Source organism: Babylonia areolata, chromosome 3, assembly GCF_041734735.1.
Source record: "Babylonia areolata isolate BAREFJ2019XMU chromosome 3, ASM4173473v1, whole genome shotgun sequence".
NCBI classification, from domain to species: Eukaryota; Metazoa; Mollusca; class Gastropoda; order Neogastropoda; family Buccinidae; genus Babylonia; species Babylonia areolata.
The window spans coordinates 15124416-15137874 of NC_134878.1; the positions used below are offsets into that span (position 1 = coordinate 15124416).

General features: G+C 41.7%; 2 long non-coding RNA genes across 2 annotated transcripts; one reads left to right on the plus strand and one right to left on the minus strand.

Annotated features, from left to right (window-relative positions):
- Window positions 1–33: 33 nt before the first annotated feature.
- Window positions 34–2760, minus strand: LOC143279763 (uncharacterized). Its single transcript, XR_013054949.1, has 2 exons — window positions 1621–2760; window positions 34–1188 (listed from the first exon to the last, which is right to left on the minus strand). It is a non-coding gene; the product is annotated as an uncharacterized LOC143279763 (long non-coding RNA).
- A 6-nt stretch (window positions 2761–2766) lies between these two features.
- Window positions 2767–7483, plus strand: LOC143279762 (uncharacterized). The gene is made up of 2 exons (XR_013054948.1): window positions 2767–2933; window positions 3118–7483. It is a non-coding gene; the product is annotated as an uncharacterized LOC143279762 (long non-coding RNA).
- Window positions 7484–13459: the final 5976 nt, after the last annotated feature.

Consider the following 13459-nt stretch of genomic DNA (forward strand, 5'->3'; position numbering starts at 1 on the left):
TTGTGTTTTCAATATTCAGTAGATAAGATTCAGTTTTACTTCTTTTTTTTTTTTTTTTTACATATTTCCTGAAAAATATTTTTTGTTTGTTTTTTGGAACTGACCATCATCATAATCTGTGAGATGGAGACAACTCATTGAGTATTATGCCACATGTGGGATTTGCGTGGGGATAGATAATTTGTGTGGGGACAGAAAATCCATGTGAGGAAAGAGACAGACTGACCGATGAGAACAGGAAGTCTGTTGCTACTTCACATGGGGTTTTTTTTCATCAGGCTATTTCAGGTCCAGTGTGATCAATGGTTTGCCGTCCTTGTGGTGGGCAGCTTTGTGGGGAATGAAAGGGAGGAGGAGGAGGAATTTTGTTTAATGTCCCGTCACACATATCGGTGATTGAAGACATTTTGTTAAAGTATTTATGAATAGATCTGAGTATTATCGGTTAGAAGGGGTGGGAGATGTGGATGAATGGAGGGTTGGGAGAAACTGGGCAAATGAGGGTAAAAATGTGGGTGAAATTTGGAAGAAAAAAAACAACAACAACAACAAAACAACTCTAAATACAGTTACAGGAAATTACTTAAAGGACTTCGTAAAAGAGAAGTCGTTAAACTGACAAGCGAAACAACTGATAATGAATGCAAAAAGTCAAAAACATCAACGTTCTCAGTCACTTGTGAAGACACACTTTCGTGTACAAAAGGGGAATGAAAGATGTGACTGTGGAAGTGAGGGTTTTGCTGAATCTGCTTTACAGTTGTTTTGTTCTCTTTTTTTTCTTCTTCTTTCTTTGTTATTTTTGTTCACTCTCTCTTTCATTCCTGCAGCATTTAGTACATTTTCAAGGCCTGACCAATGTGTCGGGGTCTATGCATATACGTCTACTGAAAGTGTTCTGTGGTGAGGTGGTCTTTTTCTCTCACAAGTTGTGTGTGCAAGTCCCTCAGTTCTGTATTCCCGGCAGTCTCCAAGTTGTGCCGTGGGATCACCTGTTGGTGTGTGTAATCTTCTGTGCTGTGATGGTTAACTGATTGTGAGTAATGATTTGTTCTGACAGTGTTGAGACCAAGCGTGTGCAGTGATCACACAGCCAAGTCTCTGGGGTCTTCTGGAGAAAAGCTCCTTTGAGTCCCCAGTTTCTCTTCAGAGACAGTTTTGTCCTATGGGCCTTTCAGTATCAAGCACCTTCTGTCTGGAAAGAGACAGTTTTGTCCTATGGGCCTTTCAGTATCAAGCACCTTCTGTCTGGAAAGAGACAGTTTTGTCCTATGGGCCTTTCAGTATCAAGCACCTTCTGTCTGGAAAGAGACAGTTTTACAGTTTTGTCCTATGGGCCTTTCAGTATCAAGCACCTTCTGTCTGGAAAGAGACAGTTTTGTCCTATGGGCCTTTCAGTATCAAGCACCTTCTGTCTGGAAAGAGACAGTTTTGTCCTATGGGCCTTTCAGTATCAAGCACCTTCTGTCTGGAAAGAGACAGTTTTGTCCTATGGGCCTTTCAGTATCAAGCACCTTCTGTCTGGAAAGAGACAGTTTTGTCCTATGGGCCTTTCAGTATCAAGCACCTTCTGTCTGGAAAGAGACAGTTTTGTCCTATGGGCCTTTCAGTATCAAGCACCTTCTGTCTGGAATTATCTTTCTTTGGATCTCCATAACTCACCAACTCTGACCTCTTTCAAAAACAACAACAAAAAAAACACAAAAAAACAACGAAATAGAGAACCTGCCTGTTCAAAATGGCCTATGGATGTGAAGTGGTCTGTCTGTCTCCATCCCCCCCCCCTCCCCCGCCAGCCCTCCCACCCCCCATTACAATCTTCAAGTAGTATGTGTGCCTGTGTGTTGCTGTTTACAGTGGTGCGTGCATGTGCTCGAGTGTGTTCTGTACGTATGCGTGTGGGAATGTGTGTGCATGTGTAGGGCATATTTTGTGTATTTTTTGGTGTGATTGTTCACATATGCAATTTATAGTATTGTTTTGGTGTATATAGGTATATATGGGTTTGTTCTTTGTTTTTTTTCTTGTCTTCATTTGCTATTGTATGCTATTATGCACTATTGTATTATAATTGTGTTGTTTCATGCGAGGTGCCCATAGCCCATTATATAGGGAGTTAACACCATTGTATATGTACTCTTTTATGTGAGGCGCCAAGAACCGATTATTTGGGGAGTTTTGCACAACATAAGGTCTATATATTATTATTACTATTAGTGAGAAACAGATCCAGTTTGATATTGAGCCTTGCTGGTTTCACGACCATCTGCTGTGAACCTTGGTGATGGATCATGTCAGTAAGAAGGGGAGGCTGAACAGGTTGAAGTTTCAGGTTCAGTTGGCTGGTCCCGGTCAGGGAAGATAAATCTCTTTGGATGAGAAGTATGTGTTGGAGACACTTGTGGCTTGATGTATGAAAGTTGAATGTACTGGTCGTTTTGTCAAGGAGTTATGTGGATGTTAATGATCCGGGGCATTGTCCTGGGCTCTGTGTGTGTGGTGGGGGTGGGGGTGGGGGGGTCATAATACATTGCAGGTATATGCAGTTAGTATATTTTTCTATTACTGTTAGCATACTTTTCTATGATCATGATAGTCATCAATGCATGTGTCTGCAGTTGTGTACCCTATGGGTGCATGTAAAGCCTAAAAACTTTGCCCTGAATTTTTTTTTCATATTGTCAGCTCATGCTCATGTGAGACAGTCTGTCCTTTGGCTGTGTGTTTTCTTCTGGCATAGTGCCGCCATTCCTGCCAGGTTCTTCTAATCCATGTCAGCGTTCGGTGGGTTATGGAAACAAGAACATACCCAGCATGCACACCCCTGAAAACGGAGTATGGCTGCCTACATGGCGGGGTAAAAACGGTCATACACGTAAAAGCCCACTCGTGTGCATACGAGTGAACGCAGAAGAAGAAGAAGAAGAAGATAGGTTTCCATGGTTGGGATGCTGCTGTAACACACCAGCAGGACAACAGGTTTCCATGGTTGGGATGCTGCTGTAACAAACCAGCAGGACAACAGGTTTCCATGGTTGGGATGCTGCTGTAACACACCAGCAGGACAACAGGTTTCCATGGTTGGGATGCTGCTGTAACAAACCAGCAGGACAACAGGTTTCCATGGTTGGGATGCTGCTGTAACACACCAGCAGGACAACTGGTTTCTCTTTTGGCTTGCTGTTTCTGGTCAAGTGCCATATGTGGTTAGCTGGGTGATAGGCAATAATGATAACTAGTGCTCTGTCCCTGGTCAAAACAACTCTGCCAGTGTCATTTGTATGAGATGATAAACCAAGGTCCCATATATAGCATGCACATAGCGCAGGTAAATGAACATGCAGCAACAAAATGGTTGTCCCTGGCAAAATTATGCACAAAAATCCACTTTGATAGGAAAGCACGCTTGCAGGTTGAAAAAAATGGTGGCGTTGCTCAACAGCGACACGCTTTCCCTGGGGAGAGCAGCCTGAATTTCACACAGAGAAATCTATAGTGACAAAATGTAATACAACACAGCTGCTCTTCCTTCCAGCTTGATCTGTCTGCTCCAGATTTCTTATGAAGTCTTTTATTCAGCTTGCTTTTGTGGATTAGTTTCAGATATCTTTTCCCATCTTTCCCCCCCTTCTCTCTTATCTTTAAGGAAGGAAAGAATTGGGCTCCATCATCCTACGCCAAGCCCTTGACACAGTGGATATGAATTCACTGCCCTGATAAAAGACTGTGGGACCTTTAACAATATTAGAGTGGTAGCTCTCTCCATTTACAAGGTACACAACTTCAAGGCAGTGCTGTTACTGCTTCTGATTCAGCTGGAACACAGGTAAAAAATAAAAGATTTATCGGAACAAACCCAGACACTTCCTCGCAGCTGGCCTCATTGTTCTTTCATTATGGGACACCTTGTCTTCAACACTGTTCTCTCTTTCTTGCTAAAGCCTTTTGTTCTCATGTAACTGTACTCTTTTTTTTTCATACTGGGCTTGCTGTCCGTCTCTTCTTAAGATACTGAGTTGTTCGCTGTATATCTTCTTCCTCTGCCACAGTGCCTCCTCACTTAAGTTACCTGTTGAAATGTATTCTGCAACCAGGTGGGGGGAGCAACTCTGGGATGGGTCCATACTGTGATGTTGTGCAGTGTGGACTTCAGTATTGCTTTGTCAGTCGTGATTTATTGGATTGATGTAAAGAAACTGTCATCTGATTAGTATCAATTAAGTGGGTGGCATTTGGCATTTCTAACACAGCCCAATTTAATTTCATAGTAGGGTTTATTGGTGCGGCTGTATACCTTGATTGTGTAATTTTATATGCTTTTTTTTCAGGAGATAAATGGATGTGTCAGATCACTGGCATGTTGTATGCATTATGTAGTATTTTCATTTGATAGAATTTGCTGTTGGATGGGCTTATGAATCAGTCAAAAACCTTTATTGTGTAAATTTAAACACAGTTTGAACAGAAAAAGTTCTTTGGGCCAAAGTTTGAGCCTTGGGTCGGCAACAGGGTACTATATGCAAAGCAAAGATGCAGCTGAAGGGTTGAAAAAAATACAGTTGGAGAATATCTTTGGGCTTTCTCATCCCTTGACCTTAGTTTCAGTTTCATGAAGGCACCAAAGATTGATCCATATAGGTGATACCACATCTGCTTTGGGAAAAACAACCCTTTCGCTGCCAGGAAAATAAGATTTAAGTGAAATTTGTTTGCCAGGGATTTTTTTTTTTTTCCCACAAAAAACCGGATATAAATTTTCAAAAAATTCTGTGCTCTTTGTTATTGGAGAAGGACCCATAAAAGTATATATTTTCTGAAAGGTAAATGAATAAAGAATACAAAACACATGATGTTTTCCCATTTTATATATATATATATTTTTTTTTAGAGATACGCTGTTTTGAAATCAGTGTTTTGTTTTTTGTCACATTTTCAACTTGTTCATTACAAACATTAGTCAGGTAATTTGCACTAAAATATTTTCTGGACAAATGGATATCTGCACACACAAAATCATACTAGAACAACCACAATATAAAAAAAAAAGAAAGAAATAGATACACAATGCATTGTGACTTCTCCAAGTGATATGGATGTGAGGCCATGCCCCCTCAGTCTCCACCCCCCTTTTCTTCATCCCTCTCACATGGTCACTTATCCAGTTCTCATCATACCGTGTTGGCTGAGTGCCAAGAAAATCGCTCACACTGTGACCTGCTAAAAATTCGGGTGACTACTGTCGACTGCTAGAGCTGAACAGCTGGCATCACTCGCAGTCGTATCGTTGCAACTCTCTTGATTGCTCCCTTTATTTTCCATCAGATCGTCCTATAGTTCATCACTGTCTTCTTCGAATTTACGCTTCAATTCTTTCTGAGCATCAGCTAGAGAAAACAATCTTGGTTGATTTAGTTTGCCTCGATCGCTTGTCTTGAGCACGGCGTCAGTCCGACATTTTGTTGAGCGAGCGAGGAGAGGAGCCAGGCAAACACTGCGGCCAGTAACCCAACCAAAACATTCAAATAAAGGACTGCCTCATGACGTTGATGGTGTTTCTAGCTATAAATAGCATCTAGAAAGATTCCCCAAGCTAAAGCTACCAGCATTTTTGTCAACAAACTAAATGCAAAGCAGGGAAAAGTCAGAATATTTCAATGACGAATTATCTCGTCATTGTGGCAGCGAAGCGTACATGCTTGCCATGACGAGTTATCTCGTCATATAAGCAGCCTAGGGGTTAAAATAAAGTGAAACAAACAGGTAAATACATTAACATTAGGTGAAATAAACAAGCAAGTAAATATATTAAAAACAGCTTAACTATTTTGGCATGCCCAGTACAAGTTCTAACTGTTATGGGATGCCCAGTATGTTTTTCCTTTTTTTTTTTTTTTTTTTTTTTTTTTTTTTTTTTTTTTTTTTTTTTTTTTTTGTGTATGTGATATGTTTAATGCTGCATTCTTGTATTTTTCATTGATTTGCATTATTGGTGGCTTGTAACTAATTCATGATGCTGAATGGGTACTGACAGTTCTTTCTTTTTTTCTTCCCCATGCATTTCTTGATACAATGCATTTGTAGAAAAGCAAGTTTAGATTCATGTGAACAATGCCTTGAGCAGCATATGCAGGGGTGCAAGTACTGCTGTCTAGTTAGGGAAATTTGCTTCTTCTTTAAAGTCCATGTCTGATGGCTGCCAGAGGAAAAGTGAAACGTTGCTTCTGAGGGTTTTCATCTTACAAAATACATTACATTACAGTTATAAGACAGTTTACCTTTCGCCCTCAAGCACAGTCAAAGGAGAAAAAGTTTATTTCAACAAGTAAATCATAGGTTGCTGAACATTCATGAGTCATTCTATTTTAAGCAAAATTTTGAGACACTGGTTACAACAATGGAGTCATGTTAATGAAATGGAATGTTAAAAAAATTGGACGGAGTCAAGTTTTTTAATACATACATCGTAAGTCTTGGAATGAAATATCAAATGAACAAGCAACATTTCTCAAGCAGTCAAAAAAAAAAAAAAAAAAAAAAAGTCTCACTTTTCCAAAAAAAAAAAAAAAAAAAAATTCCCTGGAAAAACATTGCTGTGCGCCATCCACAAACCCCGACCTGCACGACTGCCGGTGTCCTTTCTTATATACTTGACAATTTCTGTGTACGTGAGCACAACTCACTGCAAAATTGCCCAATGATAAAGCAGAACAGCCAGCCAATGAGAACGCAGAACTCGCTGAATCGCATCCAGTGAGAAAGCAGAACAGCCAGCCAATGAGAGCACAGTACATCTTTACACAGTTGAAATTAGCCAAAAGATTGACAAGTTGCTGACTAGTGAATAATGCTCATGTCTACAAAATATTTTTGCAAATGCTTCATTTCAGCAAACATTTCTGGCATTTCGAAAACACTGCATTTTGAAACATTTTCATGAAAAATGGACAGTAACACTGACAGCTATTATTCCACATTTCACTGTACATTTCTCATGCAAACTCCTCTGCCAATTAAACAAGTTGGGACTGCACAGAAATGCGTGAATTCTAAAACTGTTATCATATATGTTGAAATGCATTTCTACAGGTTGGGGGAGAAAAAGCACCTGAACAGATTACATTATTTATCCAGCACATGCACTTACCAAAACAAAAAACAGAAGGAAAAATTTTACTTCCAATTTCAGGGGGAAAAGAATGGAATGTTTCCTTTGATACACATGCACATAAATGCATATATATATATATATATATGCATCATCCAACGAGCCCTCAAGGCTTGTGATGTAATGTCCAGTCTTTAATTTCTGGACTTATAACACATATCTATATCTCTATCTAGTGCCTGGATTTGGAGCTTTCTCTTTCTTCTTGTAGGTATGGTTTCAGTTTCAAGGTGTCAGCGCAAACTGATCCATGTATGTTATGATATCTGCCGTAGGGGGAAAAAAGGACAAAAAAAAAAAAAGGGGGGGGGGGGGGGGGGGGGAAAGAAAAAAGCAGATGCGTAAAATAAGAAAAAGCATGTGTGCATTATACCTGTAAATTGCACAAACCCTATGTGCTGAGCAGGCCTTGACAGCCCACCTGAGGTTTGTGTAAAACATTGACATACAATGGAAAAAAGAACTATGGTAGTGTTCTCAATACATATACAATCAGATCTGAAAATTATAACACACAGATAACACAACTGAGTAATTACAAAAAACCCACTGTACAAATGCCCCAACATGATTTATACTGTTTATATTTTGGTAAAGTAAAAAAAACAACATCATCATCTATTTACATTTTAAGCTTAAAATTAAACAATGTGGCATGTCAATGAAGAGACAAATTAAAAATCTCATTCTGTTGAATAGTTTGTTCACACTGAAGGGTTTTTTTTTTGCCTGCCTTCTCCAGGAATTCTGTCTCAAATGAGTACACTCATTCTGAAAGTGTTTCACTGAATGTGATCTGTCAAAGAAATGGTTAATACTGTTGCAGACACTCCACACTATATTTTTCATTCATTTGTATACTTCTCCCTTCACACACATGCCTCATACACACACACACCCTCACCCCCACACACGTGCACACACTGCTCATTCACAAAATCAACAAATGATCCAGAAACAAAGTTGGAAAAGTGGAGAAGAATGAAGCACTGGCCTGTCACCTTAAACCAAAAAGTCCAGTCCAGAATGAAGAAACTGAGTGAACACATGGACAATACACATCCCAGCCTTCATGATCATTTCACACACCCAGTCAAGTTCTGACTGTAAAGAAACCACCATTAAATTGTACTGAATACAAGAAAAAAAACAAAAAACGTCTTTGGCAATTTCTTTGTCCAAAATCTACCCGAGCTTCTTCAAAACTTATCTGAAATCTTGCTCTGATTAACCAAATGTCAGTACTACAAGCAACGCAAATTACTTAATTCAGTGCTTTAAGATATGAAACCGGATTTTCGATTAAAAACTTCCACTTTAAGTAGTATGAACATCCATGCACAACTGTAACCTGGGTGGGATGGGATATGCATGCACCCCCCCCCCCCCAAAAAAAAAGAAGAAAAAAGAAAAAAAGAAAACCATGAAAAGATCTAATGGAATTCTGAGCAAACTGGATTTTCGAAAGTGATGACAAATTTGGCAGAATGGCAGAAAGACCATGAAGAATAGACACTCAATTTGTTAAAGTTTTACCATAGGGACACTGAGTTTGAGCTAAAGGCATCCAACTACAGTCTGTAAACTGAGATATTTCTTCAAGTGTGTGTAAGAGTTTTTCCTGGTAAAGCATCTAACATGAAGTTTCTGGAAAAGGCACAAACTTCCTTGACAGCCACTGAAATATAGATTTTCATGTTTATGAACCTGCTTGAAGTAATTCCAAAATGCCTCTTATTGCTTGCAATAATGGTCATTTACAGCTACTGGAATTTATTGGTATACCTAATCATAAGACAGAATATCTGCCTTTTTTCTCCTACTGGCCCAATCATTCTCAAAAACTGTCTCAAAATGGAGTCTAGAGAAAAATGATTCAAACCCTATCACAATTAATTATAAAACAAATTTCACTATTATCCCAATACATAGACTGAAACCAACTGCTTGTAAAGCAAATAAGATTCAGAATTAACAATGAGAGCAGGTAAATCTAAAAGGAAATTCAGTGCTTTTAAAATTGCTATTAATTTTCCTATATAAATTAATATGATTTTACCAATATAAATGACAATTTAGTCAACACAGTTTTATATAAAATGCAATTTATACAGCTGAAAAAATGAATATTACTGTCATTATTATCATAAAATGCCATTCAGTGTTATACTTCAAACTGACGTCCATACACTCTTATGATTCAAATGGGAAACACACACACAAACAAAACAAAAAAGAAATTCAAGTCAAGGTGGTGCATGCAAAATGAAACAGTACAATTTTGCTTCCCAGAATTCCAACAGGATTCTGCATCTTGTTGCATTATTAGTGACTGTTGGTCACCACTGATATTGTCACACTGGGGGTGTGCATGCTAGATATGTTCATGTTTCCAAATCCGCCATACACCAACATGAATGACAGAGTCAGGTGCATGTGTACACATTCAATAGGGGTTAACTCTTTCCATTCGAACGGTGAAAGAGACGACGTTAACAGCGTTTCACCCCAATTACCATCATCAAAATATTGCAAGTGGAAGGCTCTTATACTGAAGACGTGCATGTTGACAAAGAATACCACAATTCTGACGACAGAAGCTAAAGGTTGGGTCATTCAGACACCCACTGGACATCCGAGGGGTCTGTGTAGAGGAGAAGAGAGGACTGGCCGTACTGAGTGAGTTAAGACATCAGCAGGTCTCCATGAATGTTGACCTGGGAGATCAGGAAAAAAAAAAAATCTCCACCCTTACCTCCTCGAGGTTCCAACCCCAGGACCCTGAGATTGAAATCTCCACCCTCCTAACCACTCCGTTATCAAACCTGCCATCATGTGTGACAGCTCTGACTTGCATATGTCATGTCAAAATCCCATTCAGGGAAACACAGAATTGTACAACCACATCAAGCAGATGCAGATCTTATTTTCAAAGTTAGATATCCCAAACTTTTAACTAAAAGAAGAAATTGCTGCAGCTCAAAACAGGTGCTCATAGAGAACACTTATGATGTAAGTAGAACACTTCCAACAACAGCAAAAACTACAACTCTAGTAATCTAGTTGTTGACTTTATACCCTATCAACTTCTATTTTCTCCACTGTTAATTTGAGCCGTTTTCTGCTCAGGTGTGCATGTGTTTAGGGCTGAGTGTGGTCAAAGTGTGGTCAGCCATTTTGGGCCATTGCTGCATGTGAACAGGTGACTGCCAGCCCACCACAGGGCACTGAGAGGAAATTTTCTATCTAAAATTACGTTTAAATAACATACTTACCGTGACCCAACTAGTGCAGACTCCGGCAGGGGTCTGACATTCCTGTCCTGTGCAAACTATCCGCCCATGCGGAGCAGACGAAACTACGGCCGATAACCTCCCGGAAGTAGGTAACCTCCCCTTTGTCCCGCTGGTTCTCGCCCTCTTTTGACGGCAATATGCCATCACCAGCGCAGCAAGCAGGAAGAACAGGAAGCGGGGAGGACGGGAGGGTCTTAAATTTGGGTCACGGTAAGTATGTTATTTAAACGTAATTTTAGATAGAAAATTTCCTTTTAATTACACATACTTAACCGTGACCCAACTAGTGCAGAATAGCACGACAAGGTGGAGGGCTCGCCTGTTCTACTGTCTGTGAGCTGTGATGGTCTGTTGTGCAGCTACCACAGAAGCGATGGCTCTTGCGCCATCAACCCGCAGGCGTGCGACATCTCTCTGGTAGAAGTCGATGAGCCATTATCCCTTAGGCGATAGGTGTCCCTCAAGTAGAATTTGACGAAAGTAGAGTGTACTGTGTCGCCTAAGGACATTAGTGCGGGTAAAGAAGACAGAGGTCCACAGCTGTATTGTGGGGGAGGTCTGTGGACCACAGCTGAGCAGATGAGCGCGGATGAGCGTCAATGCAAGGAGGTGCGCATGTGGTTTGATCTGATGATTCCACAACGGATGTGGGCCGATAGTGGAAGTGGTTTTTGTGTTTGAAGGAAACTGTGGCACGAGACAGAGGTAGGTCACCGTGTTGGGCCTGCCTCAGGCATGACAGCCAGATCTGTGGAGCTCCTCCATGCGAGCTGACAGGCGATGGGCACTCCCCCGCCCCCGGCCCCCCCCCCCCCCCCCCCCCCCCCCCCCCTTTTTTGACGTTGTCAAAAAATGACAGCACTGGTATGTTGCCTATGCATAGGATGGCAGACATTTGGCAACAAAAGACTTGATGTCCCTGGTGTCTCTGGGACAGGGTTGTGTAATTGCCCAGGTAGGTACCATCACGAAGGGGCATACGGAAGGCTTGGTGGCTTCTCTGCCTGAGTGTGGCCTGTTGGAGTAACCTGCAGAAGGTTGTCCGCAGTCAATGGCTGGGTTGGATCAGGCTGTGGAAGTGCATTTCATGTGCCCACAGGTCACTGAGTCTCATTCAGTGATGGAATTCCCAAATGGAAGAGGGTTTCCATGGGGAAAATTTTTGCTGAAGGTTTTTTAGTGAGAAAGGGGACCGGATCCATGACAGGCCTCTGGCTGTGTGTGGTGCGTACTGAGTCTGGGATGGAGCGGGGCGGGGCAGGGAGGTAAGTGGCTCAAGATGTGTTGTACTGGCTATTGGCCAGTGGTTTCTTAATTGCAAAGGGAAATCATTTGCAGCTTAGTCTTTCATGAATGACTATGTCTCTCAGACTAGAAGTCAAATTGCACTGGGACTTAGTGCTGTAGCCTTAGGCCTAAGTAGCCTTTGGGAACCTTCCCAATTATGAGTCCTAAGGCCCTCTTGATTGAGGGACCGGGGATGCAACTTGGGCAAAACACTCTCTACTATAAATTGTATAATCGAATTCCAGCCCGAATAGACTGGACAGCAGATGCCTCCTCTGCTGTTCTGATGGAGACTGTCGTACTCGACTGATTATCATATACTGTTCCTAGGAGGACACCAATCAGCATGGGTAAACCAGGAAACAGCTGCTGTGTGCTTCAGGGACGAAGGTGTTCACCATGCAGATTATGTTGCAATGTAAGGAAGCCGGAAAGAGTTGACGGGGTCTTGTGGTGCAACCGTGTGTCAGAAAGACATGGTGCTTGCTTCCGAAGTGACAACAAAGTCATCCTCTGACAGTCCCTTGACCGAAGGCTGGGGCTCCATGATGGGATAGCCTGCCTAGGCTAGCAACCTCTGGAAGTGTCTCATTGGAAAGACAGTGCTTGAGGAGGAATGGCCATCTGTAACCACAGCAGTGGTTGTGTGTAGAGGCCGAAAGGATCGGGCAGGGAAGACTAAGTGCAGAAAGTGCTTTCGAACGCCAATTGTTTGAGACGTTGATGCTGGATTTGTGTTCAAGCAAGGTGATGGGGTGAACTGATGTGCTTGAATGCGGCATCTGCCGTGCTGGTATGAGTGGGCAGAAAGGTACACCCCTGTGGCTAATGGACGGTTCGTTGTGCTTTGTGGGACGCATCCGTCCTCGTCAATATGCCTTTCTCCCAAATGTAGAGGAAAACAATTATGACCCAGGCCTTCTGCTACTAGAGAGGAGTAGAAGAGATGGGCTGAGGGTGATTGTCTCCTGCCCAGTGGGCAGTTTTTGGGTCCGCTAAAACTTGTAAGGCAAGATAGACACCTCTTCATGGGAAGGCTGGCTAGGATGTAGGGCCTGTGTGGAGCTTTTGTCACAATCACAGTGGTGCAAACCAAGGGTTGTTGTAGGCAAGGGGAGAAAGAAGGGATGCCTTACAAACTTGGAAGGAATGAAAGGCATGTGTGTCCAGAGTGGCACCTCTAAGTTGGACTGCCTCACCCTTCCTTGTGCATCTCCAGCCTTATGGGTGATTGTTGCAGGCAAATGAGTTGGGTTGCCTTGTCCGTCCTTGCACCAAGAGAGGCATTCTTAGCCCTGTGGGTGTGAAGGGGGTATGTGTGGATCCCTAAGGACCAGCCACTATTGAAATGTGAAGGAGCATACATTCAGGCGTGAATGAGGCTATTATTATTTTATTTTATTTTTGTGAGTGCAGTCGTCCTCCAAAAGCAAGGTAGGGATGAATTTATGAAAATGAATACATATATGTGCCAAGGGAATAAAAACTTCCATCAGCTCAAGTGATGTCAGAAGTATGCCAATGACAAGAGATCGAGACACAAGAAATAAGCAGCTGTATAAGCATACGTGTAGCGTGCACCGATATACCCAAGTAAGTGGGTAAGTGTGCATAATCATCAATGGAAAGGAATCTGTCCATGCACCTACATATGAGATGTACATACGCATATGAATAAAGTGCCAGTACATAGAGGCAGAGTTCTGGGCAT